The following is a 21,064-nucleotide window of genomic DNA, read 5'->3' as shown; positions in this document are numbered from 1 at the left end:
AAGCGATTCTCCTGCCTCAGCCTCCTGCGTAGCTGGGATTACAGGTGTGTGCCACCATGCTCGGCTGCTTTTTGTATTTTTAGTAGAGACAGGGTTTCACCATGTTGGTCAGGCTGGTCTCAAACTCCTGACCTCAGGTGATCCGCCCACCTTTGCCTCCCAAAGTGCTGGGATTACAGGCATGAGCCATCACGCCCAGCTGACCCCCTCCATTTTCTTCCCTGACCCCCAGGCTCTAAGGCAGACAGCTACTCCTTCACCTTGTAGCAGCTACCCCACTGCATTATTAATTTTTCATACCTATTTTCTTCTCTAGACCATAAGCAAGGATGCTGTTCCATTCATCCTGGTATTCTGAGTACCTAGCATATTTCAGATACCTGGTAAATGTTAAGTGAATTTGTGTAACTGTCTTATATATATAATGAATCTGCAATACCTCCCTTTTTTCTGAGACAGGGTCTTGGCTCTATTGCCCAGACTCACTGCAGCTTCAACTTCCCAGGCTCAAGAAAATCCTCCCACCTCAGCCTCCCAAGTAGCTGGGACTACAAGCATGCGCCACCACACCCAACTACCCAACTAATTTCTTTGTTTTTTGTACAGATGGTGTCTCACTATGTTGCCCAGGCTGGTCTTGAACTCCTGTGCTCAAGTGATCCTCCCGCCTAGGCCTCCCAAAATGCTGGGATTACAGGCATGAGCCACTGCACCCAGCCTCTGTAATACTCTTGATGGCTAACTGGATATTTCATTCATCATTATATCTAAAGAGCCTAGGATAGTGTCTGACACATAGCTGGTGTCGATAACTGTTTGTAAAAATAAGTTCCTTTTCCCAATCTGGGTGATATTTAATTTATGGCACTGTTAACCTCCTTTTCTCTCTTCTCCCTCTGGTACCCATAATAGGGCTCTATCTTTGCAGCTCAAACCTGTCGCCTTTTCACGACCACCCCTCATAAGCCAATATCTTGTCTGGCAGCACAGGGCACAATCTGCCACTAGGGCGTTAAGTTTGTGACACTGCCCGCCATTTCGTCCTAGCGGTTTACTTGGGGGTGGAATGTCTGAGAAAACCACAGCTCCCACGGGTCCCCACCTCGGTACAGAAGGGAGTGTCCCTGCTTCTCCCACCCCCACGGCTGACAGGCACCAAACCAGAGCTGGGACTGTCCCTGGCGGTGTCCAGGCCCCACCCTCCCTGTGTGCAGGTGGAAATGAAGGCCTGGGGGCGGGGGGAATGGAGGGAGGCATAAACTTCAAGGTCACACAGCGAACCCCGGTCAGAACGGGCCTAAACGTAGGGTTTCCGCTCGGCTCTCTAGGGAGCTGGGAGCCCAGCCCCCGCCTACCCCCACAGCCGCGACGGAATGAGGTCTCACCGCAGGCCGCTACTGCCCCGCGCTCGCTCACTCCGCTGAGGCTCCGCGCTGCTGGGCCGCTCGCACAGAGCCCGCAGCTGTTGTCCCGGTGTCACTGGCGACGGGCATCGGCCACTTCCGGTACCCGGGCGGCACTCCAGCCAATCGGCGCACGTCGCACTCCGCTGGAGGAACAGGTGGTCAGCGCACCGACGCCCCCTTGCCTCTTCCGGCTTTGCTTTTCGCCGGTTCTAGCCCTAGCTCAAGTTCCACGTCGCCGCCGCCTGCCGAGCCGGCTCCCTGGAACAGCAAAGTGCACCCATCGATGCCCACTTCAGCCCCGGAATCATTGACGACCTGAGTCCTCCGGGTTTCCTAGAACGGCTCCGGGGATGAACTTCCGCTCCGCGATCTGCCGCTCTGCGCCCTGGTGTCGCTCCCCAAGCATTGCTCTAGGCTCAAGAACTCGAGAATCCGCTTCGCATTCCCGCGGGGACCGTTTGCGCGACCCTTTTAACTCTCCCAACCCGCATCGTTCTTATCCCATCCTTCCTTTCCACAGACTCCGTGGGTCTGATAAACACAGGGCTGCAGATCCTGGGAACAGGTCTCTCCTCGGCGGGAGCGAAGGGAGACATGCTTTGAGTTCCGGAAGGGCTTGCAGGAGTGACGTTTGGGCTGAAATCTCAAGATTGCGTGGGAATTACCAAGGTTAAGAGTAAAGGCCTAGGTTAAGCTGCTGAGGCCACGGAAACAGCATTCTGCAGCTAGCCTTCCTGGGTTCCCTGAGCAAGCTTGGCCCATTCTCACCTCAGAACCTTTCCTTGTTACTTCCTCTGTAATTTTGCACAGCCAGCTTGTTTTCTTGTTTGTTTGTTTGTTTGTTTGTTTGTTTTTTGAGATGGAGTTTCGCTCTTGTTGCCCAGGCTGCAGTGCGATGGCGCCATCTCCGCTCACCGCAACCTCCGCCTCCCGGATTCAAGCGATTCTCCTACTTCAGCCTCCCCGAGTAACTGGGATTACAAGCATGTGCCACCACGCCCGGCTAATTTTGTATTTTAGGTAGAGACGGGGTTTCTCCATTTTGGTCAGGCTGGTCTCGAACTCCCGACCTCAAGTGATCCGGCCGCCTCGGCCTCCCAAAGTGCTGGGATTACAGACATGAGCCACCGCGCCCGGCCTCCAGCTTGTTTTTGTTTGTTTTTTGAGGCGGAGTTTCGCTCTTGTCGTCAAGGCTGGAGTGCAATGGCACGATCTCTGCTCACTGCAACCTCCACCTCCCGGGTTCAAGCGATTCTCCAGCCTCAGCCTCCAGAGTAGCTGGGATTACAAGTGCCAGCCACCACGCCCGGCTAATTTTTGTATTTTTAGTAGAGACGGGGTTTCACCATGTTGGTCAGGCTGGTCTCGAACTTCTGACCTTAGGTCAGACCTTAGGCCCACCTTGGCCTCCCAAAGTGCTGGGATTACAGGCGTGAGCTACCGCGTCCAGCCAGCCAGTTTGTTTTTAGGTGTCAGTTCCAAGATCACCACATTGAAGACTTTCATTTTATATAATGTTGCCTCAGAGTACACTATCCTTCCCAAATATCAGTTACAAAGGACTATGATTAGCCCTGTTTGGGTCTGGTGCTCAACCATGGACCAATCAAGGGGGAAAGGACCGTGTGATTTACCAAGCCTGGTCACCTGCCTTCCCGCAAGGATGACGGCGGGCTTCTGTGTTTGCCTCACCATAATCCTATGAAATAGGGAAAGGAGTGTCCACCTTTAGAAGGGAATATTGTGTTTGTATGCCATACACAATCTAGCAGAAAGAAAACTTTCTCTTGAATTCATCATTGCCATTAGGCCCTAGACTCTAGGGTCCATCACTTTAGCCACTCTGGTACTAAAATCCTTAACTCCCTTGCCCTACTGTCTGCAACTGCATGGGAAGTTTGTTAACTCTGATTCAATCAGAATATCTATTTTCCGGCCGGGCGTGGTGGCTCATGCATGTGATCCCAGTACTTTGGGAGGCTGAGGCAGACGGATCACAAGGTCAGGAGTTCGAAACCAGCCTGGCCAAAATGGTGAAACCCCATCTCTATTAAAAGTACAAAACTTAGGGCCAGGTGCGGTGGCTCACGCCTGTAATCCCAGCACTTTGGGAGGCGAAGGCGGGAGGATCACAAGGTCAGGAGTTCGAGACCAGCCTGGCCAATATGGTGAAACCCTGTCTCTACTAAAAATACAAAAATTAGCCAGGCATGGTGGCGCATGCCTGTAGTCCCAGCTACTCGAGAGGCTGAGGCAGAAGAATCACCTGAACCTGGTGGCGGAGGCGGAGGTTACAGTGAGCTGAGATCACGCCACTGCACTCTCGCCTGGGCGACAGAGTAAGACTCCATCTCAAAAAAAAAAAAACTACAAAAATTAGTCGGATGTGGTGGCTCGCACCTGTAATCCCAGCTACTCGGGAGGCTGAGGCAGGAGAATCGCTTGAACCTGGGAGGCAGAGGTTGCCGTGAGCCAAGATCACGCCACTGCACTCCAGCCTGGGCCACAGAGCGAGATTCTATGTCAAAAAAAAAAAAAAAAAAGAAAATCTGTTTTCCTTGCCCATGCGGCTAATGGTGAGTGGGAAAAATATATTTTGTTGAAGAGTCCTAAGGTAATCTTATGGTCTCTGCTTTCCACAGGCCCAGAAATCACTTTGTTTCCCTACTCAGCTTGTCTACCATTTTCCACGGTTGCCATTGCAACCTTCCTCACTCTGCTCAAAACTTTCTCCAAGCCGTGATCCAAGAAAAGTCCATTTCCATCAAAATCATTGCAAGCTACATTTATCCCAAGGAAAGACGCCCAGACTACAAAAATATCCTGCCGCAGAACCAAGGGTGGAAGATATTTGGTTTTACTGAGCTTTATCTAGTACACCTGCATTAATGGGTGTCTGCCTCAAGAGCCTAAATCGTGATTCTCAACCTTGACTGCACATTGGAATCACCTGGGGTCTAAAATCATGGCTGTCTGGTGCCTCCCACATAGACTCTGTTGAAATTGATCTGAAAAAAGATCTGGACATGGATTGTTTTGCTTTTAACTTTCCAGGTAATTCTGACCTACAGCCATGGTTGAAAACCAATAGCATAGGCCAATGGTTCTCAAAGTGTGGTCTCTAAACCAGCAGCATTAGCATCACCTGGGGACTTGTTAGAAATGAAAATTCTTAGGCCCCAACCACAGATCTTCTAAATCAGAAACTCTGGAGTTGAGCTCAGAAATGTGTTGTGGCTTTTTTGTTTGGTTTGGTTTGGTTTGGTGGTGGTTGTTTTTTGAGATGGAGTCCACTCTGTCGCCCAGGCTGGGGTGCAGTGGTGCCATCTCAGCTCACCACAACCTCCGCCTCCTGGGTTCAAGTGATTCTCCTGCCTCAGCCTCCCGAGTAGCTGGGATTATAAGTGTGCACCACCACACCTGGCTAATTTTTGTACTTTTAGTAGAGATGGGGTTTCACCATATTGGCCAGGCTGGTCTTGATCTCCTGTCCTCAGGTGATCCACCTGCCTCGGCCTCCCAAAGTGCCAGGATTACAGGTGTGAGCCACCAAGCCCGGCCCAGAAATGTGTGTTTTAACAACACTTCATGGCTCTGATGCACAATAAAGTTTGAGAATCATTGGCCCCAGCTTTGGCAGTGCTTAATCTGACCTGCGCTTGTGTATGGGTTAGGAAGGAAAAGGATAAGTTGTCTCCTCTCAGCCACTCCCCGGTTCACCGTTTGCTTTATTTTATTTTGTTTTGTTTTGTTTTTTGAGATGGAGTTTTGCTCTTGTCGCTCAGGCTGGAGTGCAATGGCGTGATCTTGGCTCACCGCAACCTCCGCCTCCGAGGTTCAAGCGATTCTCCTGCCTCAGCCTCCTGAGTAGCTGGGAATACAGCCACGTGCCACCACGCCCGGCTAATTTTTGTATTTTTAGTAGAGACAGGGTTTCTCCATGTTAGTCAGGCTTGTCTCGAACTCCTGAGCTCAGGTGATCCGCCCACCTCGGCCTCCCAAAGTGCTGGGATTACAGCCGTGAGCTACCACGCCTGGCCCACCGTCTGCTTTATTACACTAGCCAACCTAGGTGCCACCTGGAGTAATAGGAATCTACTGAGTGAAGGAGACAAGGACATATGGTTTGTAAATACTGTTCCCACTTTCAGCCTGTATGACGATGTGTATGACTGGGCAGGGGCTGATGTTTCACGGTCTACTAACAGGCTCAGGACTTCCACAGAATTGGCTTTACAGGTAAGTATGAGCAGTTCTGTTTCTCTTAAAAAAAAAAAAAAAAAGGTAGATAGGAACACTGACCACCCTCCTGAATTCACACAGAGACAAACACATGGAGAAACCAAAGACACACTGCACTATTTCACCCTTGTCCCTTCTCTTCTATCTGTAGAATATGTGAGAAGGAGGGCTACAGGCACTGGCTGCACTCCTTTCTTACATTTTTATTTTATTATTTTATTTTATTTTATTTTTGAGACAGAGCTTCACTCTTGTCGCCCAGGCTGGAGTGCAATGGTGCAATCTTGGCTCACTGCAACCTCTGCCTGCCAGGTTCAAGCGATTCTCCTGCCTCAGCCTCCCAAGTAGTTGGGATTACAGACGTGCACCACCACTCCCGGCTAATTTTTGTTATTTTTAGTAGAGACAGGGTTTCACCATGTTGGACAAGCTGGTCTCGAACTCTTCACCTCAAGTGATCCACCTACCTCGGCCTCCCAAAGTGTTGGGATTACAGGCATGAGCCACTGCGCCCAGGCTCCGCTTCTTATCACTGCCAGCTGCTTCCTTACTCCTGCCTTTCTTCTTTTAACTAGGCCAACCTCACAGAACATCCTACATACCCAAAGTCTCACTCAATGTGACACAGACGGATCTTGCCTCATGTGATTTAACTATTTCCTACAGACACACAGCTGTCCTTGAGGTCCAGGACCATGTCACATGTCTTTGAGAGTTTCCTGCAGAACTCTCAAAGGCACTGGCGGTGCTGGGCCTCTGTTCAGTGGAAACTTGATGGACAAAAATATTCATATCTCACCTCTGCACAGTAACGTGACTGGCTGAAGCTGAATCAAGGTTCAGTTACATCCTTGGTGCTCCCCCTTACGCCTCCAGCTGTGAAGATGTAAGGAAGTAGAGCAAAGGAGCAACTTCCTACTCTGGAGTTAACAATTATACAGATGGTCCCCAACTTAACAATGCTTCAACTTGCAAGTTTTTGACTTTACAACAGTGCGGGAACAATACACATTCAGTAGAAAATATACTTCTTTTTTTTTTTTTTGAGACAGTTTTGTTCTGTTGCCCAGGCTGGAGTGCAGTGGCACAATCTCAGCTCATTGCAACCTCCACCTCCCGGGTTCAAGCAATTCTCCTGCCTCAGCCTCCTGAGTAACTGGAATTACAGGCACATGCCACCACACCTGGAAAGAGATCAAAATTCAGAATTTGAAGTATAGGCCGGGTGCGGGGGCTCACGCCCATAATCCCAGCACTTTGGGAGGCCAAGGTGGGCAGATCACCTGAGGTCAGGAGTTTGAGACCAGCCTGGCCAACATGATGAAACCCTGTTTCTTTTTTTCTTTTCTTTTCTTTTTTTTTTTTTTTTTTGAGATGGAGTCCTGCTGTGTCACCCAGGCTGGAGTGCAGTAGCATGATCTAAGCTCACTGCAACCTCCGCCTCCCGGGTTCAAGCCATTCTCCTGCCTCAGCCTCCCAAGTAGCTGGGGTTACAGGCACTCGCCACCTGTAATCTTTGTATTTTTAGTAGAGACGAGGTTTTGCCGTGTTGGCCAGGGTGGTCTCGAACTCCTTGACCTCAGGTGATCCACCTGCCTGGGCCCCCCAAAGTGCTAGGATTATAGACATGAGCCACTGCACCCGGCCTGAATGCATTTTCAACTTACAAACTGTTCACCTTACGATGGGTTGATCAGGATGTAACCCCATTATAAGTTGAGGAACATCTGTATCAAGGAGGCCAGAGCAACCAATTCTGAACCTGACCCAGCAAGGTCACGTTTTTACTGTGCTTGGATGACAGATCCTTCTTGGGCAAGTTCTTTAAGCCTAAGAGGTGCGTTCGGGTCCTGTAAGGTCCATGTCTGTCTTAGGTGAAACCACCGTCCGTTTCACAGTGGGAGAAATGCAGCACCACCCAGAAACCTCAGCCTCCCAAAAACCACCATGAGAGGGAAGACAGAGAAGAAAAGGCTGGCTTAGAGGAGGGGTCAGTACTGGGCTTTGAGAAGGTGAGCGGAAAGTTGAGGCTGGGGGCGTGGTGCGGCACTGAAACTAGACAACAGCAGAGGGTATAGGGAAAAAGTAATCAGAGGACAAAGGAGAAGAAAGCTGCATCCCAGCATATGAGGCTCATCACCAGGAATCTGGAGTCTTAACAAGGTCAGCAAAATAATCGGCAGGATTGCCACCACGGGCAAGACATCACTGAGCCACGTGTAATAATGTTCTTGTCCACTTCTCAGATCCCCAAATGTGCCTTAGAGCCCCACACAGCACGGTATTCCAGGCAGCTGCTATTTGTCTGAATTTGCACATGAGTGACGTTATTTGCCATCCCAGGGTCAAGGCAGTCCTATGTGAATATTTCTGAGGCTCTTTTCTGAGAAAATAACTTAGGAAGAAAATCAAGTCCCAGGGTCTCCCACGTCATAGGGACACATAAGCTCCCAGTGTGACCAGAAAAGCATAAGACTGCCGGAACAACTCCTATTTCTTCACATTTACTTTACTTTACTTTTTTTTTCTTTTTGAGACAGAGTCACGCTCTTGTCGCCCAGGCTGGAGTGCATTGGTGCCATCTCGGCTCACTGCAACCTCCGCCCCCCAGGTTCAAGCAATTCTCCTGCCTCAGCCTCCCGAGTAGCTTTATAGTTTCAGGTCTTACATTTGAGTCTTTATTCCACTTTGAGTTGATTTTTGGGTATGGTGCGAGATAAGGCTCTAATTTCATTCTTCGGCATGTGGATAGCCAGTTTTCCTAACACCATTTATTAAAGAGACTGTCAAAAATAAAAATAAAGAGACTGTTTTTTTCTCACTGTGTGTTCTTGGCACCTTTGTTACCAATCAATTGACCACAATTGTTAGATCGATTGGCTCTAACTCTGCTTTCACGGTGTTATTTTCCCAGCTCAAGATGTGGCTCATCAAAAACATCTTCAGGCCGGTGGCTCACGCCTGTAATCCCGATACTTTGGGAGGCCAAGATGGGCAGATCACCTGAGGTCAGGAGTTTGAGACCAGCCTGGCCAACATGGTGAAACCCCCATCTCTATAAAAATACAAAAGTTAGCCAGATGTGATGGCGGATGCCTATAATCCTAGCTACTTGGGAGGCTGAGGTATGAGAATCGCTTGAACCCGGGAGGTGGAGGTTGCAGTGAGCCAAGATCGCACCACTATACTCCAGCCTGGGTGACAAAATGAGACTCTGTCTCAAAAAAAAAATAAAAATAAAAATAAAAACATCTTCAGGGAACTACTCAGTCCTCCAACAAGATTCCTTCTCAGTGATGCACCTTTGTCCTTGGGCTGATGCCATCCTCCACACCCCAGTTACTCACTCTTCATACTGTTGTTTTCCATTAGGCCACACACCTGCCCACAATGCTATCCTTGTTCCCACTGCGACTACAAACCATAACTGTGATGATACCTCAGGACCTCTCTCAAATAAAGGGTCCCTTTGTTTCTGGGGCTTAATTCTGTTGCCAACAGCCACAGATTCTCTCTCCGGACAAATCTCAGGATCATGGCCTTCCTCCCTCATTCAAACTCACTCTACCCTCTGCAGTAGTGAGTCATTCAAACCATGGTTTTTGATTTCACTATTTTAATGCCATATAAGAAATCTTGATGTATAGATCTCACACAGGTGAGCAAAATATAGGCTTTGAGTTTGGTTTAAAACAACAATAACAAAAAAAATCCAAACTTTATATGTACCCAACATAGTTTACAAAATCCTCTCATATGTGTTAACTATGGTCAGAGTCCCTTGAAGCTTAGACTGTCTATGGCAACTGTAGATAAGGTATTTACAGGCAAGGGAGGCCAGAAGTTTAGTGACATGTCAAAGTTTACTCAGATCGAGGCTGGGCGTGGTGGCTCACACCTGTAATCCCAGCACTTTGGGAGGCCAAGGCAGGTGGATCACCTGAGGTCAGGAGTTCAAGACCAGCCTGACCAACATGGAGAAACCCCGTCTCTACTAAAAATACAAAATTAGCTGGGTGTGGTGGTGCATGCTTGTAATCCCAGCTACTCGGAAGGCTGGGGCAAGAGAATCGCTTTAACCCAGGAGGCAGAGGTTGCAGTGAGCTGAGATTGCGCCATTGCACTCCATGCGGGGCAACAAGAGCAAAACTCCGTCTCAAAAAAAAAAAAAAACAAAAAAAGTTTACTCAGATCGGAAGGGGAGGCCAGGTGTGGTGGCTCATGCCTGTAATCCTATCACTTTGGGAGGCTGAGTCAGGTGGATTGCTTGAGCTCAGGAGTTCGAGACCAGCCTGGTCAACATGATGTAACCCCGTCTCTACTAAAAAAAACAAAAAAATTAGCTGAGTCTGGTGGCACACGCCTGTAGTCCCAGCTACTCGGGAGGCTGAGGCACAAGAATCACTTGAGCCCGGGAGGCAGAGGTTGCAGCGAGCTGAGATTGTGCCACTGCACTCCAGCCTGGGCAATAGAATGAGACCCTGTCTCAAAAAAAAAAAAAAAAATGAAGAAGAAGGGAAGAGGTCAGGATTTGCACCTATATCTGCCGATTTCTCATCAGGCTCTTCTCACTACAACCTGATAGCCTTCCTAAAGTCCCACTTAACACACAATCTGCCTCTGCTTCTTTATGGGACCCTGAAGATTCCCAGGCCTGTTTTGCTACTGTTTTTGTTTTGGAGGTTTTTGTTTGTTTGTTTGTTTGTTTTGAGGCGGAGTTTCACTCTTGTTGCCCAGGCTAGAGTGCAATGGCATGATCTCAGCTCACTGTAACCTCTGCCTCCCAGGTTCAAGGGATTCTCCTGCCTCAGCCTTTCAAGTACCTAGGATCACAGGTGCCTGCCACCATGCCCGGCTAATTATTTATATTTTTTTTTTAGGAGAGATGAGGTTCGCCATGTTGGCCAGGCTGGTCTTGAACTCTTGACCTCAGGTGATTCACCTGCCTCAGCCTCCCATAGTGCTGGGATTACAGGTGTGAGCCACCGCACCCAGCCTTGCTACTGTTTTGACCATTATTCAGCTAATGGTCAAGATGTGTCCAATTAAATTTTTAAAAATTAATTTATCATTTTTTTAAAAAAAGACAGGCCTCACCATGATGCCCAGGCTGGTCTCAAACTCCTGGCCTCAAGTCATCTTCCTGTCTCAGCCCTCCAAAGTAACAGGATTACTGTGAGCCACCACACCCAGCCAAAAAAATTTTTCATAAACTACTCAGTCTTCCAACAAGGTCCCTTCTTTATGATGAAATCTTTCTCATAGTCAGCTAATGGTCAAAACAGGAAACTTCAAATCTAACATTCAGCAAATCCACATTTGCCTTACGTGTGCATAAAGCATCTCCCTTCTACCAAAATAAAACCCTGTACAATGATGGCGTTTGGGTTACTTAGCTGGCTTCAATACTTGAGTTACTTTAAGACCTCATTCGAAACAAGCACACGCACAAAGCCATCTTGAGTCCTCTCTTCTCACTCCAACCACTCCTCCACCGCCCTTCCTGACTCTTAGCATTTGAGTTGACTTGTAGCTTGCGTTGTCTTGTGAGAATATTTTGTTTTTCCTTTTTTTTTTTTTTTTTTTTTGAGACAGAGTCTTGCTCTGTTGCCTAAGCTGGAGTGCAGTGGCGTGATTTCGGCTCAATGCAACCTCTACCTCCTGGGTTCAACAATTCTGCCTCAGCCTCCCGAGTAGCTGGGATTACAGGCACCTGCCACCACGTCCAGCTAATTTTTGTATTTTTAGTAGAGACGGGGTTTCACTATGTTAACCAGGCTGGTCTCAAACTCCTGACCTTAAGTGATCCGCCCACCTCAGCTTCCCAAAGGGCTGAAATTACAGGCGTAAGCCACCATGCCCAGCCATTGTAAGAGTATTTTCCATCTCCTCACTCAGTTCTCCACCCTCAGGCATTGCACCTGTGGCACAGAACTGACCAGAGATGGTCTGTACAGGTTGATTGACAAATGCTTACATGGGGCTGGGGCAGTGGCTCATGCCACCCAACATTTTGGGAGGCCAAGGCAGGTGGATCACTTGAGGTCAGGAGTTCAGCACCAGCCTGGCCAACGTAATGAAATCCCGTCTCTGCTAAATCCCGTCTTTGCAAAAAATACAAAAAATAGCCGGGTGTGGTGGCACAGGCCTGTAATCCCAGCTACTTGGGAGGCTAGGGCAGGAGAATCACTTGAATCTGGGAGGCAGAGGTTGCAGTGAGCCAAGATCACACCATTGCACTCCAGCCTGGGCAACAAGAGCTAAACTCCATCTCGAAAAAAAAAAAAATCCTTATATGGAAAGTCTTCTGAGATTACCTCGAATTTTAACAGTGACCTTCAAGAAACAGTACCTTAACACAGAAGTCTAATGGCAGGAATTTTAGGCACAGGGTAAAAGTGGTAAAAAGAGCAAAGCAGCCAGCTGACTTTTCAGAGCCCCTCACATCACATTAGATCAATAGATTTTCTTGGTTGGTTTTTTGTTTTGTTTTATTCTGTTTTTAGACCTAGTCTCGCTCTGTCGCCCAGGCTGGAATGCAGTGGCATGATCTCAGCTCACTGCAACCTCTGCCTCCCGGGTTCAAGCGATTTTCCTGCCTCAGCCTCCCAAATAGCTGGAATTACAGGCGCCCACCACCACACCTAACTAATTTTTGTATTTTTAGTAGAGACAGGGTTTCACCATGTTGGCCAGGCTGGTCTCAAACTTCTGACCTCAGGTGATCCACCTGCCTCAGCCTCCCAAAGTGCTGGGATTATAGGTGTGAGCCACCACACCCGGCTTTTCTTTGAGACAGAGTCTCACTCTGTTGCCCAGGCTGGAGTACAGTGGTGTGATCTTGGCTCACTGCAGCCTCCACCTCCCGGGTTCAAGTAATTCTCCTGCCTCAGCCACCCAAGTAACTGAGATTACAGGCGTGCACCACCATGCCCAGCTAATTTTTGTATTTTTAGTAGAGACAAGATTTCACCATGTTGGCCAGGCTGGCCTCTAACTCCTGACCTTATTTGCCCACCTCAACCTCCCAAAGTTCTGGGATTACAGGCGTGAGCCAGCCCCCACCCCCGGCCTCAATAGTTATTTGAATTCAACTTCTGTGTAGGATTGGATGAAAAACACTGACTGACACTAGAGTCCACAATTTTTTTTTCTTTCTTTTTTCTTTTTTTTTTTTTAGAGATGGAGTCTTGCTCTTTTCCAGACTGGAGTACAGCGGCGCAATCTTAGCTCACTGCAACCTCCGCCTCCCGGGTTCAAGCAATTCTCCTGCCTCAGTCTCCTGAGTAACTAGGACTACAGGCTCATGCCGCCACACCCAGCTAATTTTTTGTATTTTAGTAGAGACGGGGTTTCACCGTGTTGCCCAGGCTGGTCTCGAACTCTTGAGCTCAGTCAATCCACCTGCCTCGGCCTCCCAAAGCACTGGGATTACAGGCGTGAGCCACCACGCCCAGCCTCAATAGTTATTTGAATTCAACTTTTTTATAGGATTAGATGAGAAACAATGGCTGACACTAGAGTCCACAATTTCTATATAACATCTGAAGGTCAGAGATCCAAAATGCAGAAACTAGATGACTGACTTATGAGACTGGTTGATCTTGACTGCGGATATTAGAAAACTTAAAATAGGGGAGACTTTCAAATGGAATTGAGGTGAAGTATGTGTGCAACCAGTGTAAGGAGCAGATGTTTGCAGATATTTCTTTTATTTTTATTTTTGAAACGGAGTCTCACACTGTTGCCCAGGCTGCAGTACAGTGCTGTGATGTGGGCTCACTGCAGCCTCCAACTCCCAGGCTCAAGTGATCCTCCCGCTTCAGCCTCCTGAGTAGCTGGAGCTATAGGTGTGTGCCAAGATGCTCCGCTAATTTTTTGCATTTTTTGTAGAGGTGGAGTCTCCCTGTGTTGCCCAAGCTGACCTCAAACTCCTGGGCTCAAGCAATGCTCCTGCCTCTGCCTCCCAAAATTCCAAGATTACAGGCAGGAGTCACCATGACAAGCCTGCAGATATTTCAAATCCATCTGGGTTTCTGCTTCTCCTCATCTTTCTTGTCTCATTAGACATACCTTTTAAACTCTATTTGGCATTTCCTTATTTTTCCATAGGGCCACCCCTGAATCAGCAATTTTGTAAAGTTGTACTCAACCGATGCTCAAAACTAGACTCTTCTCCACTTGTGATTGAGCATGTAATTTGACCTAACAGTGCTGGACCCAAGGAAGTTGAGATTGTTCTTGGCAGTGTCTTTGGTGCCAAAATGTTGGAAGAATCTGGGCCCATTTCCAGCACTAATGGGCAATTGTTGAAAGTCACCAGATCCCACAAGGGTAAAAGCAGCATTACCAGCAGAGATGGACAAACATGTCCAAACTGGGTAAGCAGGTGACATCTCCCATCATCCTAATAATCACTGCTTAATATGGGATGTGGGTTGTAAGAATGACAGGAGACGGGCTGAACCCAGAGGGGCTGGGCTGTGCGGAGACGGATATAAATGATTGTATTAGGACTTTTCAAAATCAAGGGAATTCCCTTCTCTTGACAAGGACTAGGTGTTAAATTATGCAATGCAGTGGACATTTCAGCCTTCTCAGAGAACAAAGAACGGTTCTGCCCCTTTAGTCTCTACTCAAAACAATTGCACCCAACATTCACATATTATTTTGTTTCAGCCCAGCCTTCAGCTTGTGTGACTGGCCAACTGCCCTAAAATCATCTAACACATAAATTCTTTTTATTTTATTTTTATTATTTATTTATTTTTTTTCTTTTGAGATGGAGTTTCACTCTTGTTGCCCAGGCTGGAGTGCAGTGTCACAATCTCGGCTCACTGCAACCTCCGCCTCCTGGGTTCAAGCGATTCTCCTGCCTCAGCCTCCCGAGTAGCTGGGATTACAGGTGTGCACCACCACACCTGGCTAATTTTTGTATTTTTAGTAGAGATGAGGTTTCTCCATGTTGGTCAGGCTTATTTAATCTCAATTACCTCCTTAAAGGCCTTATCTCTAAATACAGTCACATTTGGGATTAAGGCTTCGACATATAAATTTTGGGGGAATGCAGTTCAGTCTGTAACACCATGCCTCACCCCAGATCAATTAAAATTTGGAGGAGGAGGCTGGGAGTGGTGGCTCATGCCTGTAATCCCAGCACTTTGGGAGGCCAAGGTGGTGGTGTGCAACTGTAGTCCCAGCTACTCAGGAGGCTGAGGTAGGAGAAACACTTGAACCCAGGAGGCGGAGGTTGCAGTGAGCCGAGATTGCGCCACTCACTCCAGCCTGGCGACAGGGCGACAGTGTGAGACTCTGTCCAAAAAAAAAAAAAAAAATTTGGAGAAGGAGGGCAAGCATTGGTACCTTTTCTTTTTTCTTTTCTTTTCTTTCTTTCTTTTTTTTTTTTTTTTTTTTGAGACACGGTTTCACAGTGTTGCCCAGGCTGGAATGCAGTGGCATGATCACAGCTCACTGCCTCCCATCTCAGCAACCTGAGTAGCTAGGACCACAGGCATGCACCACCATGCTCAGCTAATTTTTTTTTAAATTTTTTGTAGAGACAGGGGTCTCACTATGCTGCCCAAACTGGTCTGGAACTCCTGGGCTCAAGCAATCTGCCCACCTTGACCTCCCAAAGTGCTGGGATTACAGGCATTAGCCACCGTGCCCAGCCAGCATTGGTACTTTTAAAAGAGTTCTCCAGGCTTGGCCAAGCATGATGGCTCATGCCTGTAATCCCAGCACTTTGGGAGGCTAAGGCAAGAGGATCACTTCAGGTCAGGAGTTTTGAGACCAGCCTGGCCAACATGGCGAAACCCAGTCTCTACTAAAAATACAAGAATTAGCCAGGCGTGGTGGCAGGCGCCTGTAGTCCCAGCTACTCGGGAGGCTGAGGCAGGAGAATCGCTTGAACCTGGGAGGCGGAAGTTACAGTGAGCTGAGATGGTGCCACTGTAGTCCAGCCTGGGCGACACAGTCAGACTCCATCTCAAAAAAAAAAAAAAAAAAAAATGAGCCCTCCAGGGTTAAGAACCACTCATAAAGCCTGAGCTTTGAAGACAATCCCACACTCCCCTTGGGCTTCTGCTATTTCCCATGTACCTAGGAAAGTGCCCTGAGCTCTGAGTTTAGGTTCCTCTCCTATAAAATGGGAGTACTATTAGCACACAGGGTTCATGTGAGAATTAAATGAGATACTGCAGACAAAGCACTTCACACCTGCCAGGCTGTCGCAGGTACTATACAATGGCAGTTCCCACTCAGCTACTCCTGCCATGAAGAAGGAGACAGAGAGATTTTCCTGAGGCAGCAGGCAACAGTTGGAAGAAAAGGGGAGCAGGAAAGGGTGTTTGTGTGAGGAAGCACAATTAAATAAACTGAATGTTGAAAGAGAACGAGAGGCTGGGCGTGGTGGCTCAGGCCTGTAATCCCAGCACTTCGGGAAGCTCAGGTGGGCGGATCACCTGAGGTCAGGAGTTGGAGACCCATCTGGCCAACATGGCGAAACCCCGTCTCTACTAAAAATACAAAAAATTAGCCTGGCGTGGTGGTGCACACCTGTCGTCCCAGGTACTCGGGAGGCTGAGGCATGAGAATTGCTTGAACCTGGGAGGCAGAGGTTGCAGTGAGTCGAGATCGCGCCACTGCACGCCAGCCTGGGCGACATAGCAAGACTCTGTCTGAAAAAGAAAAGAAGGCCAGGCACAGTGGCTCACGCCTATAATCCCAGCACTTAGGGAGGCCAAGTCAGGTGGATCACGAGGTCAGGAGTTCAAGACCCGCCTGACCAATATGGTGAAACCTTGTCTCTACTAAAAATACAAAAATTAGCTGGGCATGGTGGTGCGTACCTGTAGTCCCAGCTACTCAAGAGGCTGAGGCACGAGAATCGCTTGAACCCGGGAGGTGGAGGTTGCATAGAGCCGAGATTGCGCCATTACACTCCAGCCTGGGCAACAGAGCGAGACTCTGTCTCAAGAAAAAAAAAAAGAGAAGGAGATATGTTTACAGATTTAGGCGTCTTCTTCCCTACTCGGGAATAAAGAGGCAGTTTTCTTGCTGGGCATCAGGTGGCGCCAGCAACCTACAGACAAGAATTTCAACTGTGGCCGGGAAAGTGGATGAGGAAGGACAGTTGAGTCCCAGGTCTCCCTGATGCAGCTGCCACTTTGTCTAGACAGAGAGTCTTCAATCATTTGTCTAAATTTCAGTTAACCCATGAAATTCAGTATGTGGACTAATCCACCTCCTCTAGATTTTTTCTAATTATTTTGATATCAAGAGATATGTATAAACATGCATACTCTTATGTTTGTGGTGTTTTCTTAGACTGGCTGAAGATATTCTCTTTCATTGCAGTCATAGGATTATTCCCTGAGACGAATTATTTGATATTGTCATAAAGATTGACCTAGGCCAGACAGCATTTACCCATCTGTTACATTCAAACAGTTTCTCTCTGATATGAATTATCTGGGGTAGAGTAAGGCATGAACTATAATTGCAGGACTTCCAATATTTATGTCACTCACAGGTTTTCTCCCCAGAGGTAATTCTTTGATGTGGACGAAGATTTGAGCTCTGATTAAAGGCTGACCACATTCAATAAATTATGGGATTTCTCTCCTGAGCAAATTCGGTGATGTAGAATAAGATGAGGATTCTGAGGAAAGGCTTTCCTGCAGTCTTTACATTCAAAGGATTTCTCTTCTAACATGAAGTCTCCAGTAAGGCTAAATTATAGCTAAATATTTACCTGCACTCCTTACTTTTTTTTTTTTTTTTTTTCCCTTGAGACAGAGTTTCGCTCTTGTTGCCCAGGCTGGAGTGCAATGGCGCAATCTCGGCTCACTGCAACCTCCACCTCCCGGGTTCAAGGAGCTCTCCTGCCTCAGCCTCCCGAGTAGCTGGGATTACAGGCACGCACCACCACGCCTCGCTAATTTTTTTTTTGCATATATATATATTTTGTTTGTTTGTTTGAGACAGAGTCTCGCACTGTCGCCCAGGCTGGAGTGCAGTGGCATGATCTCAGCTCACTGCAAGCTCCGCCTCCCGGGTTCACGCCATTCTCTGCCTCAGCCTCCCGAGTAGCTAGGACTACAGGCACCCACCACCACGCCTGGCTACTTTTTTGTATTTTTAATAGAGACGGGTTAGCCAGGATGGTCTCGATCTCCTGACTTCGTGATCCGCCTGCCTCGGCCTACCAAAGTGCTGGGATTACAGGTGTGAGCCACCGCGCCAGGCCATTTTTTTCTATTTTTAGTAGAGATGGAGGTTCACCATGTTGGCCAGGCTGGTCTCGAACCCCTGACCTCGGGTGATCCGCCCATCTGGGCTTTCCCAAAGTGCTGGGATTACAGGCGTGAGCCACTGCACCTGGCCGACACTCCTTACTTTCACAGGGTTTTTTTCCAATGTGAATTGTGTGATGTTCAGTAAGACCTAAGCTCTAGCTGAAGGCTCTTCCACACTCGACGCCCTTACAGGGTTTTTCCCCCAAATGAATTATCTGATGTTGAACAAGTTGAGATCACCACCTGAAATATTTTCCAGCCAGGGGTGGTGGTTCTTTCCTGTAATCCCAGTACTTTGGGAGGCCGAGGCAGGAGGATGACTTGAGCCCAGAATTTCCAGACCAGCCTGGACCACATAGGGAGACCCTGTCTCTACAAAAACTAAAACAATTAGCCAGGCATGGTGGCACGCACCTGTAGTCCCAGCTACTCGGGAGGCTGAGATGGGAGGATCGCTTGAGCCTGAGAGGTCGAGGCTACAGTGAGCCATGATCATGCGACTTTACTCCAGCCTAGGCAACAGAGCAAGACTCTGTCTCAAAAAAATGTCCCCACATTTATTACATTCATAAGTCTTCTTTCTACTATGAATTCAACAATATCTAATGAGCTCTAACTTCCCTTTGAAAGTGCTCTCACTGCTGGGCGCGGTGGCTGACACCTGTAATCCCAGCACTTTCGGAGGCCAAGGTGGGTGGATCACAAGGTCAAGGGTTTGAGAACAGCCTGGCCAATATGGTAAAACCCCATCTCTACTAAAAATACAAAAATTAGTGAGCATGGTGGCAGATGCCTGTAGTCCCAGCTACTCAGGAGGCTGAGGCAGGAGAATCACTTGAACCCAGGAGGCAGAGGTTGCAGTGAGCCGAGATCGCACCACTGCACTCCAGCCTAGGTGACAGAGCAAGACTCCATCTCAAAAGAAAAAAAAAAGTGCTCTCACATCTACTCTGTTTATATGATTCTTCCATAATATGAATTCTCTGATTAGAGTATAGCGTTATGGACTGAATATATGTGTTCCCAAAAAATTCATACGTTAAAGACCCAACTCATGGCATGGCTATATTTGGAATAATTAATTGGAAGTAATTAAGGTTCAATGAAGTCATAAATTTGAGGCCCTGGCCAGAAGCAGTGGCTCAGACCTGTAATCCCAACACTTTGAGAGGTCAAGACAGGAGGATGGCTTGAACCATGGAGTTTCAGACCAGCCTGGGCAACATAGTGAGATGCCATCTCTACAAAAAATTTAAAAATTAGCTGGGCATGGTGGTGCATGATTGTGGTCCCAGCTACTCAGGAGGCTGAGGTGGGAGGATCACTTGAGCCAAGGAGACCGAGGCTACAGTGAACCATGATCGCTGGAGCCAAGGAGACCGAGGCTACAGTGAACCATGATCGCTGGAGCCAAGGAGACCGAGGCTACAGTGAACCATGATCGCTGGAGCCAAGGAGACCGAGGCTACAGTGAACCATGATCGCTGGAGCCAAGGAGACCGAGGCTACAGTGAACCATGATCGCTGGAGCCAAGGAGACCGAGGCTACAGTGAACCATGATCGCTGGAGCCAAGGAGACCGAGGCTACAGTGAACCATGATCGCTGGAGCCAAGGAGACCGAGGCTACAGTGAACCATGATCGCTGGAGCCAAGGAGACCGAGGCTACAGTGAACCATGATCGCTGGAGCCAAGGAGACTGAGGCTACAGTGAACCATGATCGCTGGGCTACTGCACTGCAGCCTGGGCGACAGGGTGAGACCCTGTCTCAAAAAAAGAGACGAAGAAGGAGGAGAAGGAGAAGAAGAAAAAAGAAAGAAGGAGAAGGAGAAGGAGATGGAGAAGTAGAGGAAGGAGGAGAAGGAGGAGGAGGAGGAGGGGGGAGGAGGGAGGAGGGAGAAAGGAAGAAGGAGAAAGAAGAGACACCAGAGAGCTCTCTCATCCTCTCCCTTTCTCCCTCCCTCTCCCCAGCACTCCCCTAACTGCCCCCCCACCACCTCCCCATAACCTGCACACTTGCACAGAGGAAAGGCCACGTGAGGACATAGCGAGAAGACAGCCATCTGCAAGCCAAGCAGAGAGCCTTCCCCAGAAACCAAATTGGCTGGAACCTTGATACTGGACTTCTACCCTCCACAGCTGTGAGAAAATAAATGTCTGGTTTAAGCCACCCAGTCTATGGTATTTCATCATGGCAGCCTGAGCAAACTAATACATATGGTGTTAATTTTCTTTGCCACGTATGTCATGTTTTCACCTAGCTCACTGGTAAAGATTTTTTTTTTTTTTTTTTTTTTTGAGACAGAGTCTCACTCTGTTGCCCAGGCTGGAGTGCAGTGTTGCGTGCAGGGGTGTGATCTCGGCTCACTGCAACCTCCGCCTCCTGGGTTCAAGCTATTCTCCTGCCTCAGCCTCCTGAGTAGCTGGTATTACAGGCGCACTACCACACCTGGCTTTTTTTTTTTTTTTTTTTAGTAGAGACGGTGTTTCACCATGTTGGTCAGGCTGGTCTTGAACTCCTGACCTTGTGATCAGCCCGCCTCAGCCTCCCAAAGTGCTGGGATTACAGGCATGAGCGAATGCGCCAGGCAAGATTTTTTTTTAATGATACAACTTTGTTGGGGGCGGGGGTGGGAGGTAAGAGCACTTGTTCATTGTTAGAGGATTGCAAATTGGTACAAATTACAGGGAGAGCAAATCTTCCCAAAGGTAATAGTCATGCACCCTTTGACTGAGCAAATCCACTTCCCAAACGTATTCTACAGATACTCTTGTCTGTAAATTTACATGAATACAAAGTTATTCGGTGCAGCGTTGTTCATAACACCAAATAGTGTGAAACAGTTTAAATATATCCACAGGGAAGTGGTTTAATTAATTAAGATACCCCATAAAATGGGTTAACAGTCAGGGTGGCTCATGCCTGTAATCCCAGCACTTTGAGAGGCTGAGGCAGGTGGATCCTTTGAGTCCAGGAGTTCGAGACCAGCCTGGGCAACATGGTGAAACCCTGTTTCCACACAAGCAAAAATATAAACATTAGCCGGGCGTGGTGGTGCTTGCCTGTAGTCCCAGCTACTTAGGAGGCTGATGTGGGACGATCAGTTGAGCCCAGG

General features: G+C 48.2%; 1 protein-coding gene across 2 annotated transcripts in view; it reads right to left on the bottom strand.

Annotated features, from left to right (window-relative positions):
• Nucleotides 1-19,326, bottom strand: part of ZFP3 (ZFP3 zinc finger protein) — a 36,305-nt gene extending 16,979 nt beyond the window's left edge. Inside the window, exon 1 of one of the 2 annotated variants that reach the window (XM_063598900.1) lies at nt 1,356-19,326. The gene's annotated coding sequence lies outside the window, so the exon portion shown is untranslated. The remainder of the gene's footprint in view (nt 1-1,355) is intronic. The other variant, XM_003810172.5, reaches the window with a different exon arrangement.
• Between the last annotated feature and the right edge of the window lie 1,738 nt (nt 19,327-21,064).

The sequence above is a fragment of the Pan paniscus genome, chromosome 19, assembly GCF_029289425.2.
Source record: "Pan paniscus chromosome 19, NHGRI_mPanPan1-v2.0_pri, whole genome shotgun sequence".
NCBI lineage: Eukaryota > Metazoa > Chordata > Mammalia > Primates > Hominidae > Pan > Pan paniscus.
The sequence above is the reverse complement of the archived record's forward strand: the minus strand, read 5'-3'. Positions and strand labels throughout refer to the sequence as shown.